The 15,997-nt window shown below is 37.8% G+C and overlaps 1 pseudogene; it reads left to right on the forward strand.

Moving 5' to 3' along the window:
• The first annotated feature begins 2,084 nt into the window (after positions 1-2,084).
• On the forward strand, positions 2,085-2,228 carry LOC130850629 (U1 spliceosomal RNA; annotated as a pseudogene).
• Positions 2,229-15,997: the final 13,769 nt, after the last annotated feature.

Here is a 15,997-nt window from a genome sequence, read left to right on the forward strand (position 1 = left end):
TGACCAGTAATAAAGTTGAATTGTAACAAAAAACTCCCCCTAAATGAAAGCCCAGGAGCAGATGGCTTCACAAAAATTTTCTACCATTTAGAGAAGAGTTAACACCTGTTCCTTCAAACTATCCCCAAAAAATTGCAGAGAAAAGAATGTTTTCTGAATTCATTCTATGAGGCCAGCATCACCCTAATACCAAAAGTAAACAAAGATACCACAGAAAAAGAAAATTGCAGGCCACTGACACTGATGAACATAGATGCAAAAGTTCTCAACAAAATATTAACAAGTCAAATGCAACAATACATTAAAAGGATCTTATATCATGATCAAGGGACATTTATCCCAGAGCTGCAAATATGGTTCAATATCTGCAATTAATCAGTGTGATACATTACATTAATAAACTGAAGAATAAAAATTCTATGATCACCACAATAAATGCAGAAAAAGCTTTTGACAAAATTTAACATCCATTCATTACAAAAACTCTCCACGAAGTGGGTAGAAGGGGAACATACTCCTGCATAATAAAGGGCATATATAGTAAGCCCACAATTAATATCATATTCAATGGTGAAAAGCTGAAAGCATTTTCTGTAAGGTCAGGAAAAAGACAAGGATGCCCACTCTCACAACTTTTATTTAACACAGTATTGGAAGTACTAAACACAGCAATCAGACAAGAAAAATAAATAAAAGGAATCCAAATTGGAAAGGAAGAAGTAAAACTGTCACTGTTTACAGATGATATGACTCTATGTGTAGAAAATCCTCAAGACTCCGCCAGAAAACTACTAGGGCTCATCAATGAATTTGGTAAAATTTCAGGATACAAAATTAATATACTGATATATGTTGCATTTCTATACACTAACAATGAACTATCAGAAAGAGAAATTAAGGAAACTATCCTATTTACAATTGCATCAAAAAGAATGAAATATCTAGGAAGAACTGTAACTAAGGAGGTAAAAAATTGTACTTGGAAAACTATAAGACACTGATGAAAAAAATTGAAGACAACATAAACAGATGGAAAGATGTACTGTGTTTATGGATTGGAAGAATTAATATTGTTAAAATGACCGTATTACCCAAGGCAATCTTCAGATTCAGTGCAATCCCTATCAAAATTCTGATGGCATTTTTCACAGGTCTAGAACAGATAATTCTAAAATTTGAATGGAGACACAACAGCCAGAATAGAAAGCTCAGAAATAAACCCACACTTAATGGGTAATTATTCTATGACAAAGGAGGCAAGAATATACAATGGGGAAAAGACAGCCTCTTCAATAAATAGTGTTTAGAAAACTGGACAGTTATATGCAAAAGAATCAAACTGGACTACTTTCTCTCTCTGTTTTTTAAAAAAAGTTTGTTGGAATATATTTGATCTACAGTGTTGTGTTAGTTTCTTCTGTACAGCAAAGTGAATCAGTTATATGTATACATACATCCACTCTTTTTTAGATTCTTTTTCCATATAGGCCATTACAGAGTACTGAGTAGAGTTCCCTGTGCTATACAGTAGGTCCTTTTTTTACATGAAGCACGGAAATAAATTCAAAATGGATTAAAGACCTAAATGTAAGACCTGAAACCATAAAATTTCTTGAAGAAAATATTGGCAGTACTCTGACATCAGTTTTAGTAATATTTTTGCATATTTTTTTTAAAGTAAGGAAAACAAAAGAAAAAAATAAACAAATGGGGCTACATAAAATGAAAAAGCTTTTCCTCAGTGAAGGAAACTATCCACAAAACAAAAAGGCCTCTATTAAATGGGAGAAGATATTTGCAAATGATATATCTGTAAGTGGTTAATATCCAAAATACACAAAGAACTCATACAACTCAACATCAAAACAAAAACAAAAACAAATAAAAAATAACCCAATTAAAATATGGGCAACATCAAGTGGGGAAAGCAGGGGGTAGGGTTGGGGTGGGATGAATTGGGAGATTGGGATTGCCATATATACATTACTAATAAGAAAAAAAAATCAAATTTTACACTTTAAATGTATGCAGTTTATTGTATGTCAATCTTATCTCAATAAAAGTTCTTAAAAAAATAAAAAGTAATACTTACCTGACAGGGGAGATACCATGATCACGAAGGTGGTTTTCCCAGGACGAGGCTTACCCATTGCACTGCGGGTGTGCTGACCCCTGCGATTTCCCCAAGTGTGGGAAACTCGACTGCATAATTTGTGGTAGTGGGGGAAAAAAAAAGTAAAAAACAAAAAAACAAACAACAAAAAATAAAATTTGGGCAGATGATCTGAATAGATATTTTTCCAAAGAACTTATATTGATGGCCAAAGGCACATGAAAAGGTGCTCAATTTCACTAATCATCAGAGAAATGCAAATCAAAACCATAATGAGATATCACCTCACACCTGTAGGAATGGCTGTTATCAAAAAGATAACAAATGACAAGTGTTGGCAAAGATGTGGAGAAAAGGAAACCCTCATGTACTGTTGGTGGGAATGTAAATTGGTGCAGTCACAATGCAAAACAGTATTTAGACTCCTCTAAAAATTGAAAATACACCTACCATACGATCCAGCATTTCCACTTCTGGGTGTTTATCTGGAGAAAACAAAAACACTAATTAGAAAAGATATATACACCTCTATGCTCATTGCAGCATTATTTACAATAGCCAAGTTATGAAAGCACCCCAAGCTTCCATCAATAGACAAATGGAAAAGGAAAATGTGATATATATACAATGAGATATTAGCCATAAAAAAGAATAAAATATTGCTATTTGCAACAACATGGACAGACCTAGAGAGCGTTGTGCTGAGTGAAACAAGTCAGACAGAGAAAGAAAAATAGTGTGATTTCACTAATATGTGGAATCTAAAAAATAAAACAAACATAACAAAACAGAAACAGAGTTATAGATATGAGAATAAACAGCTGGTTGCAGGAGGGGAGGGGTGTGGGGGGAGGAAAGAAATAGATGAGGTAGATTAGGAGATACAAATTTCAAGTTGCAAAATAAATTAGTCACAGGAATGAAATGTACAGTGTGGGGAATATAGTTGATTAACTATGTAATATATTTGAATGGTGATATCATAACTAAACTTATTACGGTGATCATTTTGAAATGTATAGAAATATTGAATCACTATGTCATGTACCAGGAGTTCCTACATATTGTAGGTCAGTTTTACTTCCAAAACAAACAAACTCACAGAAAAAGAGATCAGATTTGTGGTTGCCGGAGGCAAAGGGTGGGGGGACGGGGAATTGGATGAAGGCAGTCAAAAAGTACCAACTTCCAGTTATAAGATAAGTACTAGGGACATAATGTACAACATAGTGACTATAATAAACACTGCTGGGGACTTCCTTGGTGGTGCAGTGGTTAAGAATCCACCTGCCAATGCAGGCAACACGGGTTTGATCCCTGGTCTGGTAAGATCCCACATGCTGTGGAGCAACTAAGCCCTTGCACCACAACTACTGAGCCTGTGATCTAGAGGCCTCAAGCTGCAACTATTGAGCCTGTGTGCCACAACTACTGAAGCCTGCACACCTAGAGCCCATGCTCTGCAAAAAGAGAAGCCACCACAACAAGCCCACACACCGCCACAAAGAGTAGCCCCTGCTAACCACAACTAGAGAAAGCCCATATGCAGCAACAAAGACCCAACACATCCATTAAATAAATGATAAATAAATAAATAAATTTATTTTTAAAAAAATCCACTGCTGTACATTATATGTGAACATTAAGATTGTAAATTCTGAGTTCTTATCACATACAATTTTTTTTCTATTTTTAAAATTTTGTATCTATATGAAATGATGGATGTTCACTAAACATTGTGATAATCTTTTCATGATGTAAGTCAAATCATTATGCTGCACATCTTAAACTTATACTGTGCTGCATGTCAATTACATCTCTATAAAACTGGAAGAAAAAATTGATCATGCAGTAGGTTATTAATAACTTTCGAAGAATTAGAATACAGTCAACATTTTTGGACTACAATGCAATTAAATGGAAAACCAACAAAAGATAATTAGAAAATTCTCATAAGTTCAAAAATTAATGCACATAATTCTAAAAAACTTGTGGGTGAAAAAACAACTCATATTGAAAACTAGAAACTATTCTGAACTATATGATACCACTAATACTATGTAACAAAACTTGAGGAACACAATACTTTGAGGAAAATATATGATTAAATTAGGTAACAAGATTCTGAAGTCTGAAAGAAGCTGAGAATTCATGAAAAACAAAGAATAGCATAATAAAACCAAAAAAGCAAAAGAAGGAACATTAAAAAAAAAGCAGAAATTAATGACAGACAATATAGTCATACAATCAAGTACAAATAAAACCAAAAGTTAATCTTTTGAAAAAAAGAAAAAAACAACAAACTTGTAAAACAGACAAGCCAATGCGTCAGTACTGATAGAGAAGTGTGAGAGGAGCAGGGAGAGAGAAAAAAGAAAAAATATTAATAGTAAAAAAGAGGACACAACTATAAATCTAGAAGAAATTAAAATGGTAACAAAGGAATATTATGAACAATTTTATACACTATATTTGAAAAGAATAGATAAAGTGGGTAAATTCTTACAAAAATACAACTTACAAAAAATAGAGTTGAGACACAGTTGAACATCTGAATCATCTTATAATTATTAATGAAATTGAATCAATATTTTAAAATATTCCCACAAAGAAATCATCAGGTCCAGTCAGCTTGACAGCTTACTTCTACAAAACATTTAAGGAAATGATCATTCCACTCATATACAGACTTTCCTAGATAACAGCAGAAACTCTTCCTAATTCATTTCATAAGGCCAGCACAAGCTTGAATCCAAAATCAGACAAGGGCATTTCAAGAAAGGAAAATTATATGCCAATTTCGCTCAGAACTTAGAATATCTTATTTATCTACTTATGTATCTATGTATCTACCTACTTACCTACATGTATGTCCTCCTGTCTATCTATCATAAATTCAGCAATACGTTAAAAAGATATTATGACCAAGTTGGAAATTGGGTTTAAGCCAGATATGCAAAGAACACAAAGTTTAAATTCAGTAAAAATCAATTAATGTAATTCACCACATTAAGAAATTAAAAGAGACTTCTGATTCTGGCCATTATGGACTAATAGGGTTCCAACTTGCTCTCCTGCTGTAAACAACTAAAAAATCAAATGTAAGATGTGGAACAACTGGTTTCAGACATTGGAAAACAGGCAGTGCAGGACTGTGATACCTGAAAGAGGGTAAAGGAAATAAATGAGGTGAACCTCATAGTTGCCTTGGCTTTCTGCCTGGAGGCACCTTCTGGACCACAGCGTAGGGAGGAGGGTCGCAAGCCGAGCATGTCACTGAGTTGAGAGGATAGAGTTCAGAGTTCAGGAAGGCAGAAGATGCTGCAAGTTGTGGGACAGAGTTCTAAAGAGGATATAGTTACACAGAAAAAAAAGAGAACCAGCATTCTCCATAGGGATCCTCTTGAGACTTTGCTTGATACTAAACTACAAGAAGTGGGTAAAACTTCATGAATCTGGGCAAAGAATGACCTGGAAGCTTTAAGCTAAACAATTTCCAGAGCGCCACAGGACAGAGTCTTACCAGTCAGACTAGAAAGGCCTTGTTAATCATCTGGGGTATTCCATAGTAAGACCTAAAGGGTCACACCTTAATAGGAGGGCTAAACCACCAATAGAGCATGGGCTACTACAAACCTGCCATAAGAGCTTACAAACAAGCCTCAGAAAGATTAAACAGATATACAAATAATTTAATTGACAGCCAGAAAAAAACCCCTCAACATCATTTAAAACACAGACACTCAGCGATGTAATATTTGAAATATATAGCATTCAGTCAAAAAATATTATGTATGCCAATAAGCAGAAAAATGTGACCCATAACCAGAAGAAAAACCTGTCAATAAAAACAGATAGACTTTAAAAACAAACCAGAAATGAAAGATATGATAGAATTAGCAAATAAGGACTTTAATATGGTTATTATAAATATGCTCAAGGATTTAAAGGAAATCATAAACAGAATGAGGAGAGATGGATGATTTCTGGAGATTAAAAAATATAATATACCACGTGAAAATTTCACTTATTTGGATTTATACCAGATTAAGCACTGAAGAAGAAAATATCAATCAACATCAACACATAGTAATAGAAACTATCTACACTAAAGTACACAGGAGAAAACAAGACTAGCAAAAAGAGCAGAGCATCTGGCCCTGTGAGAACATCAACACATTCTAACATGTGTGTATTTGGAGTTTCAGAAGGGAAAGGAAAGGGGTGGGGTGAGGAGAAGAATTGCAGGAAAAGTAGTTGAAGACATAATGACTACAATTTTTCAAAAATTTGAAAACTACAAGAAAACCACTGTATCACAAGAAACATTAAAGGAATTCTTTATGTGAAAGGAAAATGATGCCAAATAAAAACTTGGATCTACACAAAGAATACTGGAAATGGTAAATATATGGGTAGATATAAAAAAATTTTTTTGTCATTTAAAATTTCTTCAGAAGATAGCCATTTTAAAGCAAAAAAAATGACAAATTTTTGTATGGTTTATAACATACATAGAATTAAATGTATGAAGACTATCACAGAGAATTGGAGAGGATAAATTGAAGTAAACTGTTTTAAGGTTCTAACAATATATGTGAAGTGGTATAATATTATTTGAGTGTAGACAGTGATAAGTTAATGATGTCCAAGTTATGAACCATGAGCAACCACTAGAAACAAAACAAAACAAAACCCAAAGACATACGAGCCTAAAACTGCCCTAGAAAAGTAATCTTAAAAAAAAAAAAAACCCCAAAGACAGATTGCTAATAAAGTAGAGAAAATGGAATACTAAAATATGCTAAATAAATCCCCAAAGAGTCAGGAAAAAGGAATAAACAAAGAAAACACTGGACAAATGGATAAGTGGTAGATTTAGATGACACTGTATTGATAACTGCATTCCAGCTGAATGTCCAAGAACTCCAATCTAAGAGATTGTCACACTGGGATAAAAATGCAAGATTCAACTATATGCTATATATAAACAAAACAAAACAAAACCTACTTTAAATATAATGACACAGATTGAAAATAAAAGGATGGAAAAAAGTGAACCCTAATGTAAATGAAATTTAGTTAATAATAGTGTATTCATTGGTTCATCAATTCATAAATGTGCCATACTAATGTAAGATGTTAATAGAAGGGGAAAATATGTGTATGAGAGGCTGTATATGGCAACCTCTCTGTTTTGATTATTTTTTCTATAAACTCATATCTGTTTAAAAAATAAAATCTATTATTTTTTTAACATGAAAAAGTCAATTGGGCAGAGTGAAGATGGTGGCATGGGAAGATGCAGAGATGGCATCTCCCCACAAATCGATTGGTTGCTAGAGTTGGGCGGGCAGACCTGAGGCCCAAGGAGACCTAGGAACCCGAAGCAACTGGGTAGGTCCAGGGGGAAGTCAGGGGGGCTGGAAAGGGGAAGCCAGATGGGACCGGCGCACCTGGGGGTGGCTGGGTGAGGGGGGAGGTTCCTGCCTGGATGGACCCATGGGGGCTGGGGAGATCACAAAACCACAACTGGGTTTCTCCCACCCAGGAGGCCTGCTGAGCTCCTGGGCCTGGGAGCCTGCTGAGCTCCCCAGCGGGGTCCTCCACCCTCCAAGGCCCCCTCCAGGCTGCCTGGGTCCTGGGGTGTGGGAGGGAAGGAGGAGGGGCAAGGAGGTGGAGAGGCAGACTGATGGGGGTGGGGGCTTTGAGATCAGGGGATGGGGAGGTGAGAGGGCGTTTCGCCTGCCCTCTTGGCCAGGGAGGCTGACTGGGCTCCCGGGCCTGGTCCTTCACTCTCCGGGCCCCCTCTGGTGTGTGGGTCCTGGGGGTGTGGGGGGAGGGGGACAGGGGGAGGGAGAGAGGCAGACAGTGGGGGTGGGAAGGGATTTCTCCAGGTCAGAAGAATAGGGGAGGTGCCACTGGGTATTTCTTCCAGGCAGGTCCTCCACCCTCCAAGGCCCCTCTGGGTCATTGGTCCTAGAAGTACAGGAGGGAAGCAGTGGGGGGAGAAGAAGAGACATGGAAGGGGGAAGGAACCCTCTGGGATCAGAGGATTGGGGGAGGAGCAGCAGGCATTTCCGTTGCCCATTGGCCCGGGAAGCCTGCTGGGCTCCCAGGCCTGGTCTCCAACTCTCCAGGGTCCCCTCCCAAACACATTGGTCCTGGGAGCATAGGAGCATGGCCTGGGGGCATAGGAGCATGGCAGGGGAAGAGGAAGAGAGGCAGATAGGTGGTGGGATGTTCCAAGATCAGAGGACCAGGGTAGGTGTGGAGGACTTTTCCCCTGCCCACTTGGGCCCAGTGGACCTTCTGGGCTCCCAAGTCTGGTCCCTCAGTCTCTGGGGCCCTCTCTGGCTGAGTAGGTTTTACAGGCATGGGAGAAAGGGAGGAGAGGGGAAGAAGAAGAGAGGCAGACAGTGGTGGGGGGGACCTTGCAGGACTGGAGGATCAGGGGAGACGCTGTGGGAAATCTCCCTACCCACTTGGCACCAGGAGGCCTGTTGTGCCCCCAGACCTGGTCTTCAGTCCTCCAGGGACCCCTCTAGGTCTCACTGGTCCTACGGGTATAGAAGGAAAGCAGGGAAGAAGAGGAGAGGCGGGCAGGGGAGGGGGCCTTCTGGGATTGGAGGATCAAGGGAGGCAGGGAAGGTATTTCCCCTGCCCACTAGCCCTGGGAATCCTGCTAGGCTCATGGACCTGGTCTTTCACACTCCAGGGCCCCCTCCAGCTGCTTGGGATCTAGGAAAGTGTGGGGTGGGGGAGAGGAAGAAAGGTGGACAGGGACCCTACGAGACTGGGAGATCTGGGGAAGTGCCGCAGGCATTACCCTAGCCCAGATGGCCCTAGGAATCCTGTTGGGGGTCAGAGTCTTGTCTCCTTGCTTCCAGTGCCCCCTACAGCTGTGAGGGTCCTAGGGAAATAGGAGGGAGGGGTTGAGGAAGAAAACCTGGGGGGTGGGAACCTCCAAGATTGGAGGACTAGGGGAGGTGCCTAGCCTTTCTCCAACCAACTTGGGCCCAGGGAGCCTACTGTGTACCTGGACCTGGTCCTTTGTCCCCAGGACCAGAGGCATTCCTGGGCCCCTCTGCCACATTGGGCCTAAACCCCATTTTCCACCACCCCCAGGGCCTTTTCTAAGCATAGGCCCTGCCCATTGCCTAACCCCCACCCCCGCCTTGTCTAAGCCCCACCCCCACAGCCAAGGCCTTTTCTGGCTTTTCTTTTTCTTTTTTTTTCTTCCCATCTCCTCACTTCAGCTATTGCAGTTGTTTTACCTTCCAGTTGTTTTTCCGTCTATTTTTTTAAAAATTTTTTTCTAACATATCTGTTAGTTTCCTATTCTTATTGTATTTCTTATCTTGCTATTGTCCTGCTGTCCTCCTACTTTTTTTTTTTTTTTTTTTAGTTTTTTTCATTTTCTTGCTCCACATGGCTTGTGGGATCTTGATTCACAAGCCCGGGGTCAGGCCTGAGCTCCTGAGTTGGGAGCTCTGAGTCCAAAACATTGGAATAACAGGGAAACCCAGTTCCCAGGGAATATGATTAGAGTAAGGTCTCCCAGAGGTTCTCACCTCAACACCAAAGATCCAGCTATACTCAACAGCCTACAAATTCCAGTGCTTGAAACCTCAGGCCAAACACTCAGTGGAACAGGAACACAATCCAACCTATCCAAAGTGGGGGGAAAATGAGATGACAAAAAAATATGTCACAGATGAAGAAACAAGGTAAAAATACACAAGAACAAATAAATGAAGAGGAAACAGGAAAAGTGCCTGAAAAAGAATTTAGAATAATGATAGTAAAGATGATCCAAAATCTCAACAACAAAATAGAGAAAATATAAGAAAAAGTTAATAAGGACTCAGAAGAACTAAAGAGCAAACAAACAGTAATGGACAACAAAATAACTGAAATTAAATATACTCTAGCTAGTATAAAGAGCAGAATAACTGAGGCAGAAGAATGAATAAGTGAGCTGGAAGATAGAATGAGGGAAATAACAGCCACAGAGCAGGAAAAAGAAAAAAGAATAGAAAGAATGGAAGACAGTCTCAGAGACCTTGGTGACAACATTAAGTGCACCAACATTCGAATCATAGGCATCCCAGAAGAAGAAGAAAAAAAGAAAGGGTCTGAGAAAATATTTGAAGAGGTTATACTGGAAAACTTCTCCAACATGGGAAAGGAAATAATTAACCAAGTCCAAGAAGCGCAGAGAGTCCCATACAGAAGAAACCCAAGGAGAAATACACCAAGGCACATCTTAATCAAACTAATGATTTTAAACACAAAGAAAAAATATGAAAAGCAGCAAGAGAAAAGCAACAAATAACATATAAGGGAAAATCCATAAGGATAACAGCTGATCTTTCTGCAGAAACTCTGCAGGCCAGAAGGGAATGGCAGGATATACTGAAAATCCTGAAAGAGAAAAACCTACAGCCAAGAATACTCTACCCAGCAAGAATCTCATTCAGATTCGACAGAGGAATCAAAAGCTTTCCAGACAAGCAAATGTTAAGAGAATTCAGCACCACCAAACCAGCCCTACAACAATTGCTAAAGGAACTTTTCTAAGCAGGAAACACAAGAGAAGGAAAAGACCTATAAAAACAAACCCAAAACAATTAAGAAAATGCTCATAGGAACACACATGTCAATAATCACCTTAAATGTAAATGGATTAAATGCTCCAACCAAAAGACACAGACTGGTTGAATGGATACAAAAACAAGACCCTTCTATATGCTGCCTACAAGAAGTGCACTTCAGACCAAGGGACACATATAGACTGAAAGTAAGGGGATGGAAAAAGATATTCCATGCAAATGGAAGTCAAAAGAAAGCTGGAATAGCAATACTCATATCAGACAAATTAGACTTGAAAGTAAAGACTATTACAAGAGACAAGGAAGGACACTCCATAATGATCAAGGAATCAATCCAAGAAGAAGATATAACAATTGTAAATATCTATGTCCCCAACATAGGAGCACCTCAATACATAAGGCAAATGCTAAGAGCCACAAAAGGGGAAATTGACAGTAACACAATAATAGTAGGAGACTTTAACATGCCACTTACACCAATGGACAGATTATCCAAACAGAAAATAAATAAAGACACATAAGCTTTAAATGACACATTAGACCATTTTGACTTAATTGATATTTATAGGACATTGCATCCAAAAACTACAGAATACACTTTGTTCTCAAGTGCACATGAAACTTTCTCCAGGATAGATCACATCTTGGGTTGCAAATCAAGCCTCAGTAAATTCAAAAAAATTGAAATTGTATCAAGCATTGTCTCTGACCACAACACCATGAGACGAGATATCAATTACAGGAAAAAAATTATATTAAAAAAAGAACATGGAAACTAAACAATACACTATTAAACAACCAAGAAATCACTGAAGAAATCAAAGAGGAAATCAGAAAATACCTAGAAACAAATGACAATGAAAACACAAAAACTCCAAACCTATGGGATGCAGCAAAAGCAGTTCTAAGAGGGAAGTTTATGGGAATACAGTCCTACCTCAAGAAACAAGAAAAATATTGAATAAACAACCTAACCTTACACCTAAAACAATTAGAGAAAGAAGAACAAAAAAACCCCAAAGTGAGCAGAAGGAAAGAAATCATAAAGATCAGATCAGAAATAAATGAAAAAGAAATGAAGGAAACAACAACAAAGATCAATAAAACTAAAAGCTGGTTCTTTGAGAAGATAAAGAAAATTGATAAACCATTAGCCAGACTCATCAGGAAAAAAAGGGAGAAGACTCAAATCAACAGAATTAGAAATGATAAAGGAGAAGGAACAACTGACACTGCAGAAATGCAAAAGATCATGAGAGACTACTACAAGCAACTATATGCCAATAAATTGGATAACCTGGAAGAAATGGATACATTCTTAGAAAAGTACAATCCTCCAAGACTGAATCAGGGAGAAATAGAAAATATGAACAGACCAATCACAAGTATGGAAATTGAGACTGTAATGAAAAATCTCCCAACAAACAAAAGCCCAGGGCCAGATGCCTTCACAGGCAAATTCTATCAAACATTTCGAGAAGAGCTAACACCTGTCCTTCTCAAACTCTTCCAAAATACAGCAGAAGGAGGAACACTCCCAAACTCATTCTATGAGGCCACCATCACCCTGATACCAAAACCAGGCAAAGATGTCACAAGAAAAGAAAATTACAGGCCAATATCACTGATGAATATAGATGCAAAAATCCTCAGCAAAATACTAGCTAACAGAATCCAACAGCACATTCAAAAGATCATACACCATGATCAAGTGGGATTTATCCCTGGAATGCAAGGATTCTTGAACATAAGCAAATCAATCAACGTGATGCATCATATTAACAAATTGAAGGATAAAAATCATATGATCATCTCAATAGATGCAGAGAAAGCTTTTGACAAAATTGAACATCCATTTATAATAAAGACTCTCCAGAAAATGGCCATAGAAGGAAATTACTTCAACATAATAAAAACCATATATGAGAAACCAACAGCCAACATCATTCTAAATAGTGAAAAACTGAAAGCTTCCCTCTAAGAACAGGAACAAGACAAGGGTGCCCACTCTCACCATTATTATTCAACATAGTTTTGGAAGTGTTAGCCACAGCAATCAGAGAAGATAAAGTAATGAAAGGAATCCAAATTGGAAAAGAAGGAGTAAAATTGTCACTCTTTGCAGATGACATGATATTATACATAGAAAACCCTAAAGATTCTACTAGAAAACTGCTAGCACTAATCGATGGATTTAGTAAAGTAGCAGGATATAAAATTAATGCACAGAAATCTCTTGCATTCCTATACACTAACAATGAAAGAGCAGAAAGAGAAATTAAGGAAACTGTCCCCTTTACCATTGCAACAAAAAGAATAAAGTACCTAGGAATAAACCTGCCTGAGGAGGCAAAAGTCCTGTATGCAGAAAACTATAAGCCACAGATGAAAGAAATCAAAGATGATACAAACAGATGGAGGGACATACCATGTTCTTTTGAATTGTATGGAAATGCAAAAGACCCCGAATAACCAATGCAATCTTGAGAAGGAAAGATGGAGTTGGTGGAATTAGGCTTCCTGACTTCAGACTATACTACAAAACTACAGTGATCAAGACAGTATGGTACTGGCACAAAAATAGAAAGGAAGATCAATGGAACAGAATAGACAATCCAGAGGTAAACCCACGCACATATGGGCACCTTATCTTTGACAAAGGAGGCAAGAATATACAATGGAAAAAAGACAGCCTCTTCAATAAGAGGTGCTGGGAAAACTGGACAGCTACATTTAAGAAATGAAATTAGAACACTTCCTAACACCATACACAAAAATAAACTCCAAATGGATTAAAGACCTAAATGGAAGGCCAGACACTATAAAACTCCTAGAGGAAAACATAGGCAGAACACTCTATGACGTACATCAAAGCAAGATCCTTTTTGACCCACCTCCTAGAATAATGGAAATAAAATCAAGAATAAACAAATGGGACCTCATGAAACTTAAAAGCTTTTGCACAGCGAAAGAAACCATAAACAAGACAAGAAGACAACCCTCAGAATGGGAGGAAATATTTGCCAACAAAGCAATGGACAAAGGATTAATCTTCAAAATATACAAGCAGCTCATGCAACTTAACACCAAAAAAGCAAATAACCCAATCCACAAATGGGCAGAAGACCTAAATAGACATTTCTTCAATGAAGACATGCAGATGGCTAACAAACACAGGAAAAGATGCTCAACATCGCTAACCATTAGAGAAATGCAAGTCAAAGCCACAATGAGGTATCACCTCACACTGATCAGAATGGCCATCATCAAAAAATCTAGAAACAATAAATGTTGGAGAGGGTGTGGAGAAAGGGGAACTCTCCTGCACTGTTGGTGGGAATGTAAGTTGGTACAGCCACTAGGGAAAACAGTTTGGAAGTTCCTTAAAAAACTAAAAATAGAACTACCATATGACCCAGTAATCCCACTCCTGGGCATATACCCTGAGAAAACCATAATCCAAAAAGAAACATGTACCATAATGTTCATTGCAGCACTATTTACAATAGCCAGGACATGGAAGCACCCTAAATGCCCATCAACAGATGAATGGATCAAGAAGATGTGGCACATATATACAACGGAATATTACTCAGCCATAAAAAGGAATGAAACTGAACTATATGTAATGAGGTGGATAGACCTAGAGACTGTCATACAGAGCGAAGTAAGCCAGAAAGAGAGAAACAAATACCATATGCTAACACATATATATGGAATCTAAAAAAATGGTACTGATGAACCCAGTGACAGGGCAAGAATAAAGATGCAGATGTAGAGAATGGACTTGAGGACATGGGCCTGAGGGGGTGGTGTGGGGGCAAAGAGGAAGCTGGGACAAAGTGAGAGAGTAGCATAGACATAGATACACTACCAAATGTAAAATAGATAGCTAGTGGGAAGTTGCTGTATAACAAAGGGAGATCAACTCGATGATGGTTGTTGCTTTAGAGGGCCAGGACAAGGGAGGGTGGGAGGGAGTCGCAGGAGGGAGGGAATATGGGGATATATGTATAAATACAGCTGATTCACTTTGGCATACCTCAAAAACTGGTACAAGAGTGTAAAGCAATTATATTCCAATAAAGAGCTTTAAAAAAGTCAATTGCATTTTTATATATGAGGAACAATGAGTCAGAAAAATATAATTAAGAAAAAAAGGATATCACACTAGCAAGAAAAAATATCAGGAACCTAGGGATATAGCTCACAAAATACACAAAAGCTCTTTAGGGAGAAAATTACAAAACTTTATCAAAGGACACTGAAGATCAGTATACATGGAGTGATAGATCATATTCTTGGATAAAGACTCAATATCATAAAAACAACGGTTCTTTACAAATTGATAAATTCAACGCAATTCGAATATGATTTGTGTGTGGGTGTGTAACTTGAGAAGTTGATTCCAAAATATACACGGAAGAGTAAAAGACCAAGAATAACCAAATAACTCCCAAAAGAAGATGGAGAAACTTGCTTTACCACATATTGAGACTCATTATAAAGCCTTAGTAATTAAAACTGTATCATTAGTCTAGAGATAGTAAATAGACCAATGGAATTAGAGAGAACCGAGAAACAGAGTCATATACATATATGGAAACTTGTTTAATGGAAATGAACCTTGTAGGTCAGTGGGTAAAGGAGCGACTATTCAAATATAGGCAAATAGTTACCTATATGGAAAAAAAATAGGTAACTCACACAGACACACTAAATCAATTCTGGCTGGATTAAAGTCTTAAATACAAAAAGCAAACAAAACATTTAGAAGAAAATGCAGGAGACTATCTTTCCAAATCAGGCAGAGAGATGTATTTCTTAAGATTCAAAAAATATTTACCAAAGAGAAAAATATTGATATTATTGACTATTTTAAAATGAACTCGTTTATCAAAACATACCTTAAAGATAGTGAAAAGACAAATCTCAAACTGGGAGAAAATATTTGTAGCACATAGAATTGTCAAAGAATAGTAGTCAGAATATGTAAGTATTTTCTACAAATCAGTAAGAAAAAGATAAATAGCCTAATAGAAAAAAGGCTAAAGATAGGACAGACATTTCACAGAAAAAAAAAAAAAGCCCAGAAACACATAGAAAGATTCTTAATCTCATTAATAGTCAGGAAAATGCAAATTAAAAGCATAGCTAGATGCCAATTTATGCCTACCAGATTGACAAACATTAGTTAGTCAGTATCAAGTCTTGGCAAGGGTGTAGAGTAACTGGAATGAAAATCTTCCACTGGTGGGAATGGAGAGTG

Source organism: Hippopotamus amphibius, chromosome 3 (assembly GCF_030028045.1).
Source record: "Hippopotamus amphibius kiboko isolate mHipAmp2 chromosome 3, mHipAmp2.hap2, whole genome shotgun sequence".
Lineage (NCBI taxonomy): Eukaryota > Metazoa > Chordata > Mammalia > Artiodactyla > Hippopotamidae > Hippopotamus > Hippopotamus amphibius.